Genomic DNA, 17,645 nt, shown 5'->3' on the forward strand with positions numbered 1-17,645 from the left:
AACATAAACATACACTGGCTGCGCTTGTGGATGTGGTAGATCGCAATGAGTGTGATAGTTGTATATTTACATTTTTTACAAGTGACATAATAATTGCTGTTGTATCTGGATGTAGTCACTTTCCCAGTTCTCATCCTTCAGCTGACTGAGAACCAGTAAGGTATTCTACACTCAGGAGTCATTTAGCTCAGGTCAGATAGTCTCTATTCTTTATGGCGTGGTCTGGAGGCAAAACCATATGCAGACTTTATAGTGATAAGTTGTGATGTAGAAATAACGTCTCCTGGTGGTCAAAATGACTAATCATCTCACCAGCCAAATGGATAGCTGGGTTCCTTCCAAACACAACTACTAACACCTGTGATCTGCCATTAACATGCTGCTTTGTTATAATATGTTATAATAAACAGCTGTCCCTAGTACAATCACAGTCAGAATCTGTACTTATTGCCAAACCTCTCCACAATGACATTTACTTTAATAAATTGTGTCGTATTAAAGGGAATCTGTAACCAGTTTCTTTTAATCTAATTTGAGAGCATCATGATGTAGAGACAGAGATCCTGATTCCAGCAATGTGCCACTCACTAGGCTACTTGCTTTAAATTTGATAAAATTACTATTTTATCAACAGGAGATTAACATTTGAAGACTAGTAAACCTGTTGCAAGGTGGTCCTCCATATTCATGAGCTCTGTATAACCCCGCACACACCACTGATTGGCAGCTTTCTGTGCACACTGTATCTGGGCAGAAAGCTGCCAATCAGTGATGTGAGCGGAGTTATACAGAGCAAAGCATTCAGAGAACTTTAAGATCTACAGCAGATAAAACAGTGATTTTATCAAAAAGACAGCAAGCAACCCAATAAGTAACGCATCTCTGGAATCAGAGTCTCTGCCTCTGCATTATGCTGGTCTCAGACGGAGTAGCAAAAACCGTGACAGATTCCATTTAACCCCTTAACGACCGCCGATATGCCTTTTAACGGCGGTAATTAAGGGTACTTAAACCACAGCGCCGTGAATTCACGGCGCTGTGGAGTAAGAAAATAGTGCCCCTCAGTGTCGGATTTTCTCCGGGATCTTGGCTGCAGGGGGTAGCCGAGACCCCAGAGAACATGAATCGGGTCGGTTTTTGCCGACCCCGCTTTTGCGATCGCCATTATTAACACTATAACGGCGACCGCAAAAAAAAGCCGCGATTTTGCATTTAATTTCCTCTTTCCTCTGATGTGATCGCACATCAGAGGAGAGAGAAAGAGGGTCCCCGATCCCCCTGGTACCTCACCAATACCTCTCCGTGGTCCAGGGTCCCCTCCCGGTGATCCTGTGTCCCACCAGTGCGCCCACAGGGAATCTGCAGGCTCCGGCTGGCAGATTCCATTCATTCATTTTGATCACTATGATAAACCTTCATAGTGATTAAAATAAAAAAATAGTAAATCACCCCCCCGTTTATCACCCCCTTAGGCTGGTTTCACATTTGCGTTTTTTAGCGCTGGAAAAAAACGCACATGTGCGCATGCGTTTTTTCCCCTATATTTAACATGGGTGCGCATACCTGCGCGCTTGTAAGCGCATGTATGCGATTTTCATGCGCTGCGTTTTTTTGGGGTGTGCGTTTGTATTTTCCAGACGCAGCATGTTGCATTTTTTGGCCCTGCAAAAAAGCGCATGCACACATATGCGCACGTTTTGCGCTAAAAATGGCCATTATAGCCTATGGATGCGCATTTGTGCGCACTGGCATGCTCATGTATGCGTTTTTTTGCATATGCGTTTTTTTTTTTTAACCATGGAATTTAGGGGTTTGGGTTAGAGTTAGGGTTAGTTAAGGGGGTTTAGGGTTAGGGTTAGGGTCAGGGTCAGGGTTTGGGTCAGGGTTAGGGTTAAGTATGGTTTGGTTAAGGGTTAGGGTCAGGGTTAGGGTCAGGATTAGGGTTAAGTATGGTTTTGTTAAGGGTTAGGGTCAGGGTTAGGGTTAGGGTCAGGGTTAGGGTTAGGGTCAGGGTTAGGGTCAGGGTTAAGTATGGTTTTGTTAAGGATTAGGGTCAGGGTTAGGGTCAGGATTAGGGTTAAGTATGGTTTGGTTAAGGGTTAGGGTCAGGGTTAGGGTTAGGGTCAGGGTTAGGGTCAGGGTTAGGGTTAAGTATGGTTTTGTTAAGGGTTAGGGTCAGGGTTAGGGTCAGGATTAGGGTTAAGTATGGTTTTGTTAAGGGTTAGGGTCAGGGTTAGGGTTAGGGTCAGGGTTAGGATTAGGGTTAAGTATGGTTTGGTTAAGGGTTAGGGTCAGGGTTAGGGTTAAGTATGGTTTTGTTAAGGGTTAGGGTCAGGGTTAGGGTTAGGGTCAGGGTTAGGGTTAGGGTCAGGGTTAGGGTCAGGGTTAGGGTTAGTTAGGGTTTAGGGTTTGGGTTAGGGTTAAGTATGATTTGGTTAAGGGTTAGGGTCAGGGTTAGGGTTAGGGTCAGGGTTAGGGTTAGTAAAGTCATGGTTTGGGTAGTGTGAGGGGCCACCTAAAAATGTTGGAAAAAAACGCAAACGCGGTAAAAACGCACTAAAAACGCATACAAATGCATAAAAACGCTGCGTTTTTTTCATGCATGCTCATAAAAATGCTTGAAAAAAACGCAGCAGTTGTATGCTTTTGTATGCGTTTTTTCAATGCGTTTTTTTGCGGGAAAAACGCGCTGCAAAAAAAAGCAAGTGTGAAACTAGCCTTAGTTAGGCAAGCATAATGAAATAAAGAAATTTTTTTTTTTTCATTTTTCCATTAGGGTTAGGGTTAGGGCTAGGGTTAAGGCTAGGGTTAGTGCTAAAGCTAGGGTTAGGGTTAGTGCTAAAGCTAGGGTTAGGGCTAGGGTTAGAATTAGGGTTAGAATTAGGGTTAGGGCGAATTAGGATTAGGTTTGGGATTAGGGTTAGGGTTGGGATTAGGGTTAGGGGTGTGTTGGGGTTAGGGTTAGAGCAAAAATTGTGGGGTTTCCACTATTTACCAACTTTGGGGGTCTAAAAATTGGGGGCTAAAAATCACTTTTGTGGAAATAAAAAATACTTTTTATTTTCACAGCTCTGCGTTAAAAACTTCTGTGAAGCACTTGGGGGTTCAAAGTGCTCACCACACATCTAGATAAGCTCCTTGGGGGGGTCTAGTTTCCAAAATGGGGTCACTTGTGGGGGTTTCCACTGTTTAGGTACATCAGGGGCTCTGCAAACGCAACATGACGCCCGCAGACCATTCCATCAAAGTCTGCATTCCAAAATGGCACTCCTTCCCTTCCGAGTTCTCCCATGCGCCCAAACAGTGGTTTACCCCCACATATGGGGTATCAGCGTACTCAGGACAAATTGCACAACAACTTTTGAGGTCCAATTTCTCCTGTTACCCTTTGGAAAAAAAATAGCAGGCTAAAAATCATTTTTGAAAAAAAAGATTTTTAATTTTCACGGCTCTGCATCTATAAACTTCTGTGAAGCACTTGGGAGTTCAAAGTGCTCACCACATATCCAGATAAGCTCCTTTGGGGGTTTAGTTTCCAAAATGGTGTCACTTGTGGGTTTTTTCACTGTTTAGGCACATCAGGGGCTCTCCAAAAGCGACATGGCGTCCAATCTCAATTCCAGCCAATTCTGCATTGAAAAAGTCAAACGGTACTCCTTCCCTTCTGAGCTCTGCCGTGCGCTCAAACAGTGGTTTACCCCCACATATGGGGTATCAGCATACTCAGGACAAATCGCACAACAACTGTGGGGATATGATTTCTCCTGTTACCCTTGTAAAAATAAAAATTTGGGGGCAAAAATATCATTTTTGCGGAAAAAAAAATATTTTTTATTTTCACGGCTCTACGCTGTAAACTTCTGTGAAGCACTTGAAGGTTCAAAGTGCACACCACACATCTAGATAAGTTCCTTAAGGGGTCTAGTTTCCAAAATGGAGTCACTTGATGGGGGTTTCCACTGTTTAGGAACATTAGGGGCTCTCCGAACACAACATGGCATCCGATCTCAATTGCAGCCAATTCTGCGTTGAAAAAGTCAAGCGGCGCTCCTTCCCTTGCGAGCTCTGCCGTGTGCTGAAAAAATGGTTTATCCCCACATATGGGGTATTGGCGTATTCAGGAGAAATTGCACAACAAATGTTGTGGTTTATTTTCTCTTTTACCACTTGTGAAAATAAAAAAATTGGTTCTTAAGTAAATTTTATGCAAAAAAAGTTAAATGTTAATTTTTTCCTTCCACATTGCTTTAGTTCCTGTGAAGCACGTAAAGGGTTAATAAACTTCTTGAATGTGGTTTTGAGCACCTTGAGGGGTCTAGTTTTTAGAATGGTGTCACTTTTGGGTATTTTCTTTCATGTACACCCCTCAAAATGACTTTAAATATGATGTGGTCCCTAAAAAAATGGTTTTGTAAATTTTGTTGTAAAATTGAGAAATCGCTTGTCAACTTTTAACCCTTATAACTTCCTAACAAAAAAAAATTTTGCTTCCAAAATTGTGCTGATGTAAAGTAGACATATGGGAAATGTTATTTATTAAGACATTTCTGTGACACATCTCTCTGATTTAAGGGCATAAAAATTTAAAGTTTTAAAATTGCTAAATTTTCAAAATTTTCGCCATATTTCCATTTTTTTCATAAATAAACACAAGACTTATCGAATAAATTTTACCACTAACATGAAGTACAATATGTCACGAAAAAACAATCTCAGTATCAGCGGGATCCGTTAAAGCATTCCAGAGTTATAACCCCATAAAGTGACAGTGGTCAGAATTGTAAAAATTGGCCTGGTCATTTAGCTGTAAAATGGCTCTGTCACTAAGGGGTTAACATTTATGCAATATCTGCAAAACTAAATGTTAGCAAGCAATCGTAAAAAAAAATCTGTGTCGTATTGAAATACCTTTTACACTGTTTTTACCTTACCCATTTAAAAATATGTTTGCATGTGTAACAAAGTATAAATATATAATACTTATTGATATACTTGTATTGTCAAAGGTGCCTTATTCTATGGATACGGGTACTAGCCTTCCGTTTATGCACTGGCCGAGATAGAGGAGGCTGGTCTAGTTTTTGAAATGAGCCAGTCAGCCAGCCTCTTCACATACAACTCTGCACTCCAAATATTAGCGAGCGCAGCTCTTGGTCATGACATCATAATAATGCAATAATATAATTAGATTAATAATCATTAGTTAAGAACATAAATATAGATCACAATATCCTCCCCCTGGTGCATCCTAATTGATAAATGTTCAAATAGTAACCATTAGATATAAAAATTAGGCTTGTAATAAATCAGGATCCTTACTTGTAGTAGATCTTGCAATATGCAGGATGAACTGCTATGCACATAGTGAGTGGACTGCTCCGTAAAAATCACTGCAGCATGTAGGATCCTATTCAACGAATGCCGGAAGAGCGGGGATAAATATGGACTCTGTGGTCCGAAGGTAACTATGCTATAACAAAACGGCTCCTGCAGTCTTAATATGAATATAAACACGGTGGAGGGAGGATAGGAATTGGGGAACGTCCCCCCTATTGGAAACCACCTCCGCACTCACTGAAGGATAGGAACGGGCGGCGTGCGCCGGCCGGGAGACACCGCTAAGTAGTGCCGGAGTGTAAGGGGGTGTGGTCTGGGTGACGTCACCTAAAGCGGGAAGCTGAAAGATGGAGGTTGAGAAGGGCCAATCGCTAATGCATTTAGAAGATACATGGACCTTCTTCGTCAGGGCTGCTGGCCTTGGCGCCGTCCTACCTTATAAATAGAAAAACAGGATCCCTCCCCACTATTTTAACCTCTTCGGTAAATGCGACTTAGGCTTCTTTTACACATGCCGTGTTTTTGGTGGCTGTTTCTGCGGCCGCAATAGATTCAGCCCGCAAAAATTCAACGGTGCGCCGTATGGCCGTATTTGCGGCCGTGAAAAAAGATCGATCCTGCTTGATCTTTTTCACGGCGTACGGACATGGCCCCCATTGAAAATCAATGGGGTCACAAAAACAAACGGAAGTTTGTTTTTGCGGTGCACCGTCACTTCCGGTTTTGCGGGACGCCATTTTTTTTTTCAAATACTTCTTCCATAGTATTAGAACACTGAAAAACTTCGATCCGTAAGCTTTTTGCGGTCCATTATTGCGGCAGAACTTTCTTTTTTGCGGCGATACGGCCCGCAAAAAAGGGCCACAAAAAAACCTGGTAAATGTAAAAGAAGCCTTATTTCCAAAATGCATCAGGCTTGTTTAAATGGTCTTTTGCATACTTCTGACTAAATTTTATGGTGCGTATGAAGATTCTTCCATGAAGACCAAAATTGTGCAGGTGTTTCTGAACAGTACAATATATCACAACGCCAGAGTCTGCTGAATCTTTCAGAAGGTGTTTTGCAGTCAAACGTGGGTTCTTATTTGCCTCTCTATCAATCCTATGAGCAGCTCTCACTGAAATTTTGCTTGCTCTTCCAGACCTTATCTTTATCTCCACTATTCATTCATGTTACCTGCTATTTATTAATTACATTTTGAACTGAGGAAAGGACAACTTCAAAAAGCTTTGCTATCTTTTTATAGCCTTCTCATGCTTTGTGGGCCTTTTAGAGATCATTTCATATTCAGCTTGCTTAACTGTTCACAATAACAATAATTTTGAACAGGGGTGCCCAAATTTTTTACACGCCACTGTAGGTATCTATTTAGTACATCAGTGCCCACACAGTAGTTCAGAACAACATGGCCCTTTAAAAGTGCCATGTGGAAATCTGAGATCTTATTGGGCAATAGTAGTCAGGACCTAGCTTCTTCTGTCTATGGGCCCTGCACATTTCCATGTGGGCCAATTGGAGTTAGAAGCCTCAGATGTAGAAATATCCAGCCCTGCATTAAGCTGGATCAGGCGTGTTAGTTTTATGTAAGTAGAAGCATATTTTGGTCAGTGTGCTGTCCGTGTGCCTATATTAACCACTAACCCATATTTATTTACACTACACTCAAGGTCACCAATGGTCTTTGTGGGAGAATCGCAGTATGTACTATTCTGCTTTTTACAGCCCCGAAAACTGCATAAAATAGTGGACACATGGCGCTACACGCTGAGCTAGTTGCTCCTGTAATTTGCAGGCATGAATGGTCCAATGTTAACATCGGCTGTCAGAACCCGGCCTATACTTTATGCTAATCGTTTTACATTCTGCCTAAATTAAATTTAGACTAAAAGGAAAAAGTTGTTTCCAGAGAGGGCAAAATCCCATTTATGTACCTGGACGTCCTTCATCTACAAAGTATAAACCACAGAGCCGCCTCCCATTCCTTTCCTAGGATCCCGTGTATTGTATACTGTACATATAGGAACACTCAATAAAATGAGATCAAACTATAATAGTTCTTCCCCAGGACATTTTTTTAATAGATCTTATCACTTTCTTTTAAGTCAAAACCTTTGTACTTCTTTCATCTCCAAAACAAGTAAAAACGATGAAATAACTCCACTTCTGGCTGGAAGTTACTTTGAAGGACAGAGGAGGATTTTGTCTTCTTTGATATTTGCAAGCAGTTAATTAAACTGTAAAACTTATTTCAAAATAATAAATTATTTTAATGTACAAAGAGCTAATAAATCTGTAGACCAAAGTAAGAATTATGCAAATCCTTCCGTTGGCGTAGTCTGTAGACACACCAGATATGCGTTCTTTGTTTTCTATAGAGGCGCTTCTGACATATATTTTTGCTGCTGTGACTACAATATTTTGACTATTTTTGTTAGATTTCATATCTATTGTTGCTAATTAGTAGACACTATAACGAACAATACATTTTAGCTTAAGAAACATAAGAATCTAGATTTTTGTGCTTTTAAATACATAAAATGTTGGCATTTTCCTAGAATATACAGGTGCTTCTCACAAAATTAAAATATCATTGAAAAGTTTATTTATTTCAGTTCTTCAATACAAAAAGTGAAACTCATATATTATATAGAGCCATTACAAACAGTGATCTATTTCACGTGTTTATTTCTGTTAATGTTGATGATTATGACTTACAGCCAATGAAAACCCAAAAGTCATTATCTCAGTAAATTAGAATACTTTATAACACCAGCTTGAAAAATGATTTTAAAATCCGAAATGTTGGCGTACTGATATGTATGTTCAGTAAATGCACTCAATACTTGGACGGGGCTCCTTTTGCATCAATTACTGCATCAATGCGGCGTGGCATGGCGGTGATCAGCCTGTGGCACTGCTGAGGTGTTATGGAAGCCCAGGTTGCTTTGATAGCAGCCTTCAGCTTGTCTGCATTGTTGGGTCTGGTGTCTCTCATCTTCTACTTTACAATTCCCCATAGATTCTCTATAGGGTTAAGGTCAGGCAAGTTTGCTGGTCAAACAAGCTTGTCAGCAGAGGGAAGCATGAAGTGCTCTAAAATATCCTGGTAGACGGCTGTGCTGACTTGATGAAACACAGTTGACCTACACAAGCAGATGACATGGCTCCCCAAACCATCACTGATTGTGGAAACTTCACACTAGACCTCAAGCAGCTTGGATTGTGGCCTCTCCACTCTTCCTCCAGACTCTGGGACCTTGATTTCCAAATGAAATATAAAATTTACTTTCATCTGAAAACACATTGGACCACTGAGCAGCAGTCCAGTTCTTTTTCTCCTTGGCCCAGATAAGACGCTTCCGGCGTTGTTTATTGGTCATGAGTGGCTTGACACAAGGAAGGCGACACTTGTAGCTCATGTCCTGGATGCGTCTGTGTGTGGTGGCTCTTGAAGCAATTGCTCAAGCAGCAGTCCACTCCTTGTGAATCTCCCCAAAATTTTTGAATAGCCTTAACAATCTTTTCAAGGTTGTGGTTATCCCGGTTGCTTGTGCACCTTTTTCTACCACACTTTTTCCTTCTACTCAACTTTCCATTAATATGCTTGGATCCAGCACTCTGTGAACTGCCAGCTTCTTTAGCAATGACCTTTTGTGGCTTACCCTCCTTGTGGAGTGTGTCAATGACTGCCTTCTGGACATTTGTCAAGTCAGCGGTCTTCTCCATGATTGTGGAGCTACTGAAACAGACTAAGGGACCTATTTAAACACTTAGGAAGCCTTTACAGGTGTTTTTTGTTAATTATTCTAATTTACTGAGATAATGACTTTTGGGTTTTCATTGGCTGTAAGCCATAATCATCAACATTAACAGAAATAAACACTTGGAATAGATCACTCTGTTTGTAATGACTCTATATAATATATGAATTTAAATTTTTGTATTGAAGAACTGAAATAAATTATCTTTTGATGATATTCTAGTTTTGTGAGAAGCACCTGTACTATACTATGCTTTATTATCAGTGGGGTCCTACCTCTGGGACAATCATCAGTCCTGACAATCATCAGTCCTTCATAGCAGCGCACTGTCCACCTGCTGTGCAGGAAAGCTGCAGCACAATTCAAGCTAAAAGTTTCCTGTACAGCCGTGTGGCTCAGGGTACAGCTATGCTTAAAAAAAAAACGGTGAAGAGATGGCAGAGTTGAATTGGTGTTGCAGCTTCTTAACTTTTAGGATTTACAAATGTCTCAGAAGTTCAAATCCTATCGATTATAAAGTAATGGCATATTCTAGCGATATATCAAGGGTGCCACCCCTGATGAAGCATCAGTGAAATGCGCATCAGGTTGTTGGTAGGTGAGCCTGCATGTATTCTTGTGATTATATGTCCTGTTATTTATACGCATTTTAGGTCTACATTTACTTCATTATTACTTGTCTGACTCTTTGAAATAGTGTTGGCACCTTAACTTTGTCTGTTTTAATATGATGCTCTAGTACTTACCAATGTTTTTCACGCATAAACTTCCTGCTTGCTCACCATTTTGTATAATCCTTACTTCTCAATGTAATGTTTCTCCCTGTATTTGCTACATTGGATATTTATTTCCCCTTTCCTTGTTTTTAAATATTCATTAATAAAGATTTATATCATTCTTATTTAATTTTGTCCTAGCACATTTCTTAAAGTTGTTACAGTACAATAGAGTGACTGCAGACATTTCTCCTCATTTCTCTATATTCCCTCTGCAAATGGACGGCCAAGTGACCACATGTATGCGATTTTTATACCTGTGATCTCTTGCCAGGGGCATAATGACCCGACGGGTGAGGGGCACTCCAAAGTCAACCACCACTTCAGCTGTATGTCCGTCCTCAGACTGTATAAGTCCCTGAGCCACAATACATGCTGCCAGCCAATCAAAGGCCAGCAGCTGACGTCAGTGCGCATGTGGCCAGTGGTGCATGGTAGTGACATCATGCACGCCAAAGTAAGCTGCCAGCTCAAGAAGTGGATGCTGCGTGGAGTGGAAGCGCTCGGAAGGTGAGCAGGAGCATTTATTGATTTTTTTTTCTGTGTATTGAACAGCGGGGTCATATACCAGGATGAGGCCCAAGATGGGGAACATATACCAGGATGAGGGCCATATGCCACGAAGGTGACATATACTCGGATGGGGCCCAAGATAAGGGCCATATACCAGGATGAAGGCCATATACCAGGATGCGGCCTAGGATAGAGACATATACCAGGGTGGTGACATATACCAGTATGGACCGACAGGGCCAGCGTTAGGGGCAAGCAGACCAGGCAGCTGCCTAGGGCCCCTGCTCCCCCAGTGGCCCCCAGCTAGCGGCACATCATGCAGCCGCTATGGGGCCCCTGTGAGGCAGGGGGGCCCGCCTGCCCCCAGCGCCGACTCCCCCCGCCGCCGCTGCATTGAACTATACCAGCGACTGCCGGTAGTTCAAAGCAATGATGGAGAGAGTGTCAGCTGACACTCCCTCTACCATCATTCCCCGCTCTGCCTCTGACACACAGCGGGTGCGCGATGATGTCATCGCGCTCTCACTGTGTGCCAGGCAGAGCAGGAGACAGGAGCCGGGAGCAGTGCGGGCACGAGAAGGTGGAGAGTGTTTTTTTTTTTTTTTAATATATCAGTGAGTACTGGGGCCATTCGGGGGGTGGCTGTATACTATGCTGGGCTATATACTATGCTGGGCTGTATACCATGTGGTGCTGGGCTATATACTATGCTGGGCTATATACCATGCTGGGCTATATACCATGTGGTGCTGGGTTATATACCATGCTGGGCTATATACTATGTGATGCTGGGCTATATACCATGGTGGGCTGTGCTATATACCATGGTGGTGCTGTTCTACATATCATGGTCGTGCTGCGCTATGTACCATGGTGGTGCTGTGCTATATACCGTGTGGTGCTTTGCTATATACCGTGTGGTTCTGGGCTATATACTATGTGGAGCTGTGCTATATACCATGTGGTGCTGGGCTATATACTATATACGGCTGTGTTATATACCAAGGGGGGTACATTTTACATTATATTCTATGGGGGAGGCTGTGTTATATAATATGGGGGTTACATTATATTCTATGGGGAGGTGGGCTGTATTATATTCTACTTGGGGCTACATTATATTCTATGGGGGGCTGTATTATATTTATTATATGGGGGGTTATTGCATTATACTCTATGAGGGGGCTATATTATACTATATGAGGAGGCTACATTGTATTCTATGGGGGCTTTATTATATTCTATGGGGGCTGCATTATACTATATGAGGAGGGCTACATTGTATTCTATGGAGGGACTACATTATACTCTGAGGGGGTTGCCATATATTCTATGGAGGGGCTGCATTATATTCTATGGGGGGGTTGAATTATATTCTGTGAAGTGGCTGCATTTTACTCTGAGAAGTAGCTGCATTATGCTCTAAGGGGTGGCTGCATTATACTATAAGAGGGGGCTGCATTATATTCTATGGGGGTTACATTATATTATATGGCGGGGCTGCATTATACTCTGTGGGGTGGCTGCATTATGCTATATGTGGGCTGCATTATACTGTATCGAGGACTATGGGGAATACATTATATGAAGAACTATGGGGTGCTTTATACTATGGGAAGTGAATTGTACTACATGGATGACTATGGCGGTGCATTATACTATATGGAGCACTATGAGGAGTGTATTATACTATATGGAGGACTGAGAAGTGTATTTTAATGGAGGGCTATGAGGAGTGTATTATACTATATTGAGGACTATGGGGAGTGTATTATACTATATGGGAGGACTAAGGAGTGTAGTATGCTATATGGAGGACTATGGGGGCACATTATATTATATGGAGGACTATAGGAAGTGTATTATACAATATGGAGGACTATAGGGAGTGTATTAGGCTAGGTTCACATTGCGATAGTGCATCAGTTTAACGGATCCATTAAACGGATGCGCTAGCGCTAATGTCATTCTTGTTATCTTTAGCGCTATAGCGCTAACAGTATGCGTTAACGCATGGTAGCGCTCCTGTACCTAGCGCTACCATGCGTTAGCCCATACATTCCTATGCACAGCGAACGGGTCCGCTCGCTGTGCATTAATGCCAACGCACCCAAAAACGCTGCAAGCAGCGTTCGAGGGTGCTTCAGGAAATAACGCATACTTGCTAACGCATGCCGATTTCGGCATGAGTTAGTATGCGTTATTAACATTGCTGTAAATAGGTGCGCGAACGGATCCGTTAGATAGCGGCGCTTACGCTAACGGATCCTGCTAGCGGATTGACCCTAACGCAATGTGAACCCAGCCTTATACAATATGGAGGACTATGGGGGACATTATATTATATGGAGGACTATGGGGTGTAAACTGTAGATGTGCTGCTGATATCATGATACTGTATGGTGATCTGTTAGTGATCCATTAGTGATTGTTCTGTTCCCATCATTCTTTCTCAGATGGTGGAACGAGGCCGGGAAATAAGTGTTGAATGACTTCAATATTGTCGATCACACTCATTTAGCGTCCTGAACTCAGCGCATGTAAATACAACTGAAATGCTTCTGTGTGATGTGCAATATGTTAGCATTTGGGGCCCCATTTTAAATTTTGTCTAGGGCCCCACTTTGCCTAAAACCGGCCCTGGGGACCGAGCGTGAGAACCATATACCAGGATGAGGGCCATATACCAGGATGAGACCCAGGAGAGACATATACCAGGATAGCGACATATACCAGTACAGGACCGAGGATGAAGATCATAAATCAGGATGGGGACATATACCAGAATGGGGCCCAGGATCAGACCCATATACTATGATGATGACCATATATCAGGATGAGGGCCATATACCAGGATGGGGACATATACCCGGATGGAGCCCAAGATATGGGCCATATACCAGGATGAGGGCCATATACCAGGATGTGGCCTAGGATAGAGACATATACCAGGGTGGCGACATATACCAGTATGGGACAGAGGATGAGGGTCATATACCAGGATGAGACCCAGGAGAGACATATAGCAGGATGGCGACATATGCCAGTATGGGACCGAGGATGAGGGCCATATATCAGGATTGGGACATATACCAGAATGGGGCCCAGGATGAGACCCATATACCATGATGACGACCATATATCAGGATGAGGGCCATATACCAGGAAGGGGACATATACCGGGATGGGGCCCAAGATAAGGGCCATATACCAGCATGTGGCCTAGGATAGAGACATATACCAGGGTGGCGACATATACCAGGATGGAAGCCATATACTAGTATTGGGGACTTGTACAAAGATGAGGGGCATATACCAGGATGAGGGACATATACCAGGGTGGCGCCCAGATGAGGACCACATACCAGGATGGGGACATTTATCAGATGAGGGATATATACCAGGATGGGGGCATATACCAGGAAGAGGGACATATACCAACATGGGGGACATGTACCAGGATGGGAGCCATATACCTGGATGGGGGACATGTATTAGAATGAGGGACATGTACTAGGACGGGGGACCTGTATCAGGATGTGGACCATATACAAGGATAGGGGCCATATACCAGGATGGGGACATATATCAGAATGGGGAACATATACCAGGAATGTGTTTGCATTATGCGACATATAGGACTATAGGTTGTGCATTACACTACATGGATGACTGTGAGTTGTGCATTATACTGAATGGAGGACTATGGGGGCACATTATTCTGTATGGAGGATTATGAAGGGTACTATATATTATATGAAAGACTATGCGGAGTGCATTATACTATAAGGAGGACTATGAGGTGTGCATTATACTATATAGAGGACAATGGGGAGTGCATTATACTTTTGCTATGGGGCCCCATAACTACTATGTTCTGGGTGAGTATAATGGTTTTCTTTGTTTATTTACTTTAAAGAACAATGCCAGAATGTGGGATATATATACCAAGATGGGTTCCAACATAAGGGAAATATACCAGGATGGAGAGCATAAATATATACCATGAGGGACAGATATACCAGCATGGAAGACACATAGATATCTCGGTGAGGTGGGGGGGGGAAATCTTGCACCGGGGCCCATCAATCTCTAGTTACACCACTGTATTCTGCTGTTTAAACGCCCCTGCACTTCACTCAATGTTTTAGCCAAGAAGAGTCAAGTCGGCACACTGCCGCGAGTATGCACACTCACATGGAAAAACCAGGGGAATCATGACAGTGTGCTCATTGCAACCACACAGAGTGACTGCATACTTTTCTACTCAGCATGGAAAACCCCTTTAATTTTCAGGTACTATATTGATGGGTAATAAGTGCAGACTTTTCGTCTTTGCCTGGAAAAGCACTTTGCGTAAAGATGGAAGTTTCTTTTGCTTACTCACCACAGCACTGACTATACTGATGGAAGTTTGAAGAGAACATAACTAAGTTATATTAGGATCACATTACTGTGCACTTACATATGATGAACCTATCAGCAGTCCGTAGTTATGATAGCATGAAATCGCTACATATTATCTAGTTGCTGTAAACCATGCTTTACTTTATAAAACTAGAAGCAACGCTCACCTCCAGCTTCCGATTGGAAGACTTGGCTTATTTGACAGGTCTCTTCCTATACATGTGTCAATAAAGCAGAGCCATACGAGCAAAGAGAGGGAGGGAACTGTCTAGTAGACCGATCTCTCCATGCCTGGCAAAACCTTTTCTTCATACTGTTATGACAATAAATGATCGAATTCAGATTTCCTACAGCTACTACAATGTAGATCCTACAAACATAGGGAGCAATAACCCCACAAAGGCAGAAAAGGTAGAAAAAAAAGGTAAAAAAAAATATAACAATTTATTAAGTATCAAAATGTGGTACGATACAAAAATAAAAATAAATAAAATGTCTTTGTTTTGTGCATTTTTTATAACCACCATTTTTGTCACTTTATTTTTATTTTTGTATTGTACCACTTAATAAATTGTTATATATTTTACCATTTTTCGACGACCTTTTCTACCTTTCTGGGGTAATTACTCCCTATATTTGTAGGATCGATATATTATTTTGGAGTTTCTCACTCACCTACATTTTTTCCCTATCTATCCATACTGTGTTTGGATATTGAGTGCAGCTATTACAATGTGTATCTTAGGGCAAACTGTACATATTTAAAGGGGCTAACTAGTATCTTTATATTGATGTGCTGTGCAGTTCTGAATCTGATCACATCTAACCGGTGCCAACATTGAGGGTGCCTGGTAGCAATCTGATATCGATGACCTATCTTAAGGATAGGATACAATATAAAAGTACTGTACAACCCCTTTAAAGAGATCTTTTTGAACTGTATGGAAAGAATACATATAAATACTCAAATGTTGTCAGTAGTAAAGGTCTTCAGTAGTGGCAGAAACAGCAACCAAGCTGATCATTTCTTAGGCTGGTTTCACACTTGCGTTTTTTTGTGCTGCGTTTTTGTGCATACATGTGCTTCCTTCTTTTTCCCCTATCTTTAACATGGGTGCGCATGGTCTAGCTTTTGCACGCGTTCGTACGCGTTTTATTGTAGTGTGCGCCCAAGTGCGCCGGACACTACTTGTTGCATTTTTGGTCCGTCCGACTTGTCTCAAAAAAACGCATGCACACGGATTGCGCACAGAATGTGCAAAACACACATTACAGTATATGGGAACGCAGATGTGCGCATAGACATGCGCACGTCTGCATTTAAAAACGCATGCGTTTTAAGAGTAAAAATGGCTAAAAAATGGTTAAAACACATGCGCAAAAAAGCAGCAAACGCATACAAAACGCATGATGCGTTTTTTGTATGTGTTTGCACTGCGCAAAAACGCAGCACGAAAAAACGCTAGTGTGAAACTAGCCTTACACTGAAAAAAAGACTCTTATAGGCTGCTTTGTGCACCATGGACACTTTTTGATTATTTTTTATGCCTGACGTTTTCCGACATCATTCTGCCAATTGCTCACGGTAAAGGTGAACAGCTTTATTTCCCTGCTCAGAGTGATTCTAACAAAATCTAATAGGCAACCATCAACTTGAAAATTGATTTTATAAAGGTAAGTGTCACCAAATAACTACATGCCGCATAATTCGAATTACTTCTATTTCCATAAAATGCGTTACAGTATTAATAGTGTGAATGACAGCATGTTATGTAACAGCACATGGTATATGATCAGCGCAATGCACTGTGACGTGAATAATGGAGGAAGCAGCAAGAAATGCAATGGGTTAGAACAATGCAAGTCAAAGAAGCAAGCAGAGGTGTTATACCAACAGAACTCTTTATTACAGAATGTACGCGAACATGCCATCGTCATAATGAAAATAAGTCCTATACATGTCTCTATTTACACATCATGGGCTTTAATTACAGCTTTAAAATCTTACAATGTACAGTAGCAGTCCACGTAACTGCCCTTAAGATTGGGTCTCTCTTGTAACACTGGACAGAAAGTAGAAAATGTAACTTGTTATGAGTACTTCATGGTTAAACATGTAGATGAGCAATATTGTGGTCAACACTGAGGTTATTTAGGGCCATATTTTTGGTCTCTGTTAACACAAGTAAAAAATGATCTCAGCTCAAAAAATTGGAAACGTTCCTTATCTTGTGCTGGGATCAACTATATGGATGAAACCAGGATCATAAGTTCAGCCACAGGGATGAGCCCTTACGCTGTTCATAAAGGAATGTATGTAGACAGAGAGCGATTCAATGTAACAAGCAATACCCCAATCTGGGTGTGTAAACAGGCACGAGAGGTCGGAGCAGATCCTCGCTGCATAGCGCTGCCCTGACCCATCTACCGGAAATGCTTTGGATATTATGGAGGCTGCGGAGGTTTACTTCCACCTTAAACAACCAGTTTGTCTTTACCAGGAAATGTTTAACCCTCTTTGACAGTGACAAAGACCTGTAAGCCATACAATAATTTACTAGCCAAGTAATATTTACATTTTCCCATGGATGGCGGGCCATCTTTATTTACAGTATGACGGCTCACAAGCTGCAGGACGCAGATGGTAGGATTTGCTTCTTGGCCTTTAATTATGAAGGCAGTATCCGAAATGCTAAATCATTATTTCTGCTTGTATTAAGATTATACAACAGATTGCCATCTGTATTGTAATTATGTGTGTAATTGTATGCTACTCCAGAGCGCACTAAAAATCCTAACAAGGCTTTACAGAAAAGTCAGACACGGAAAGTGACCTCTTCCTGCTAAGTG

The 17,645-nt window shown here is 41.9% G+C and overlaps 1 protein-coding gene across 6 annotated transcripts in view; it reads right to left on the reverse strand.

The window, feature by feature from the left end:
- Window positions 1-17,645, reverse strand: part of SASH1 (SAM and SH3 domain containing 1) — a 222,841-nt gene that overhangs the window by 13,956 nt on the left and 191,240 nt on the right. The gene's annotated exons all lie outside the window — the stretch shown is intronic.

This window comes from Dendrobates tinctorius, unplaced genomic scaffold (genome assembly GCF_039654945.1).
Source record: "Dendrobates tinctorius isolate UK_male_01 unplaced genomic scaffold, ASM3965494v1 ptg000046l, whole genome shotgun sequence".
NCBI classification, from domain to species: Eukaryota; Metazoa; Chordata; class Amphibia; order Anura; family Dendrobatidae; genus Dendrobates; species Dendrobates tinctorius.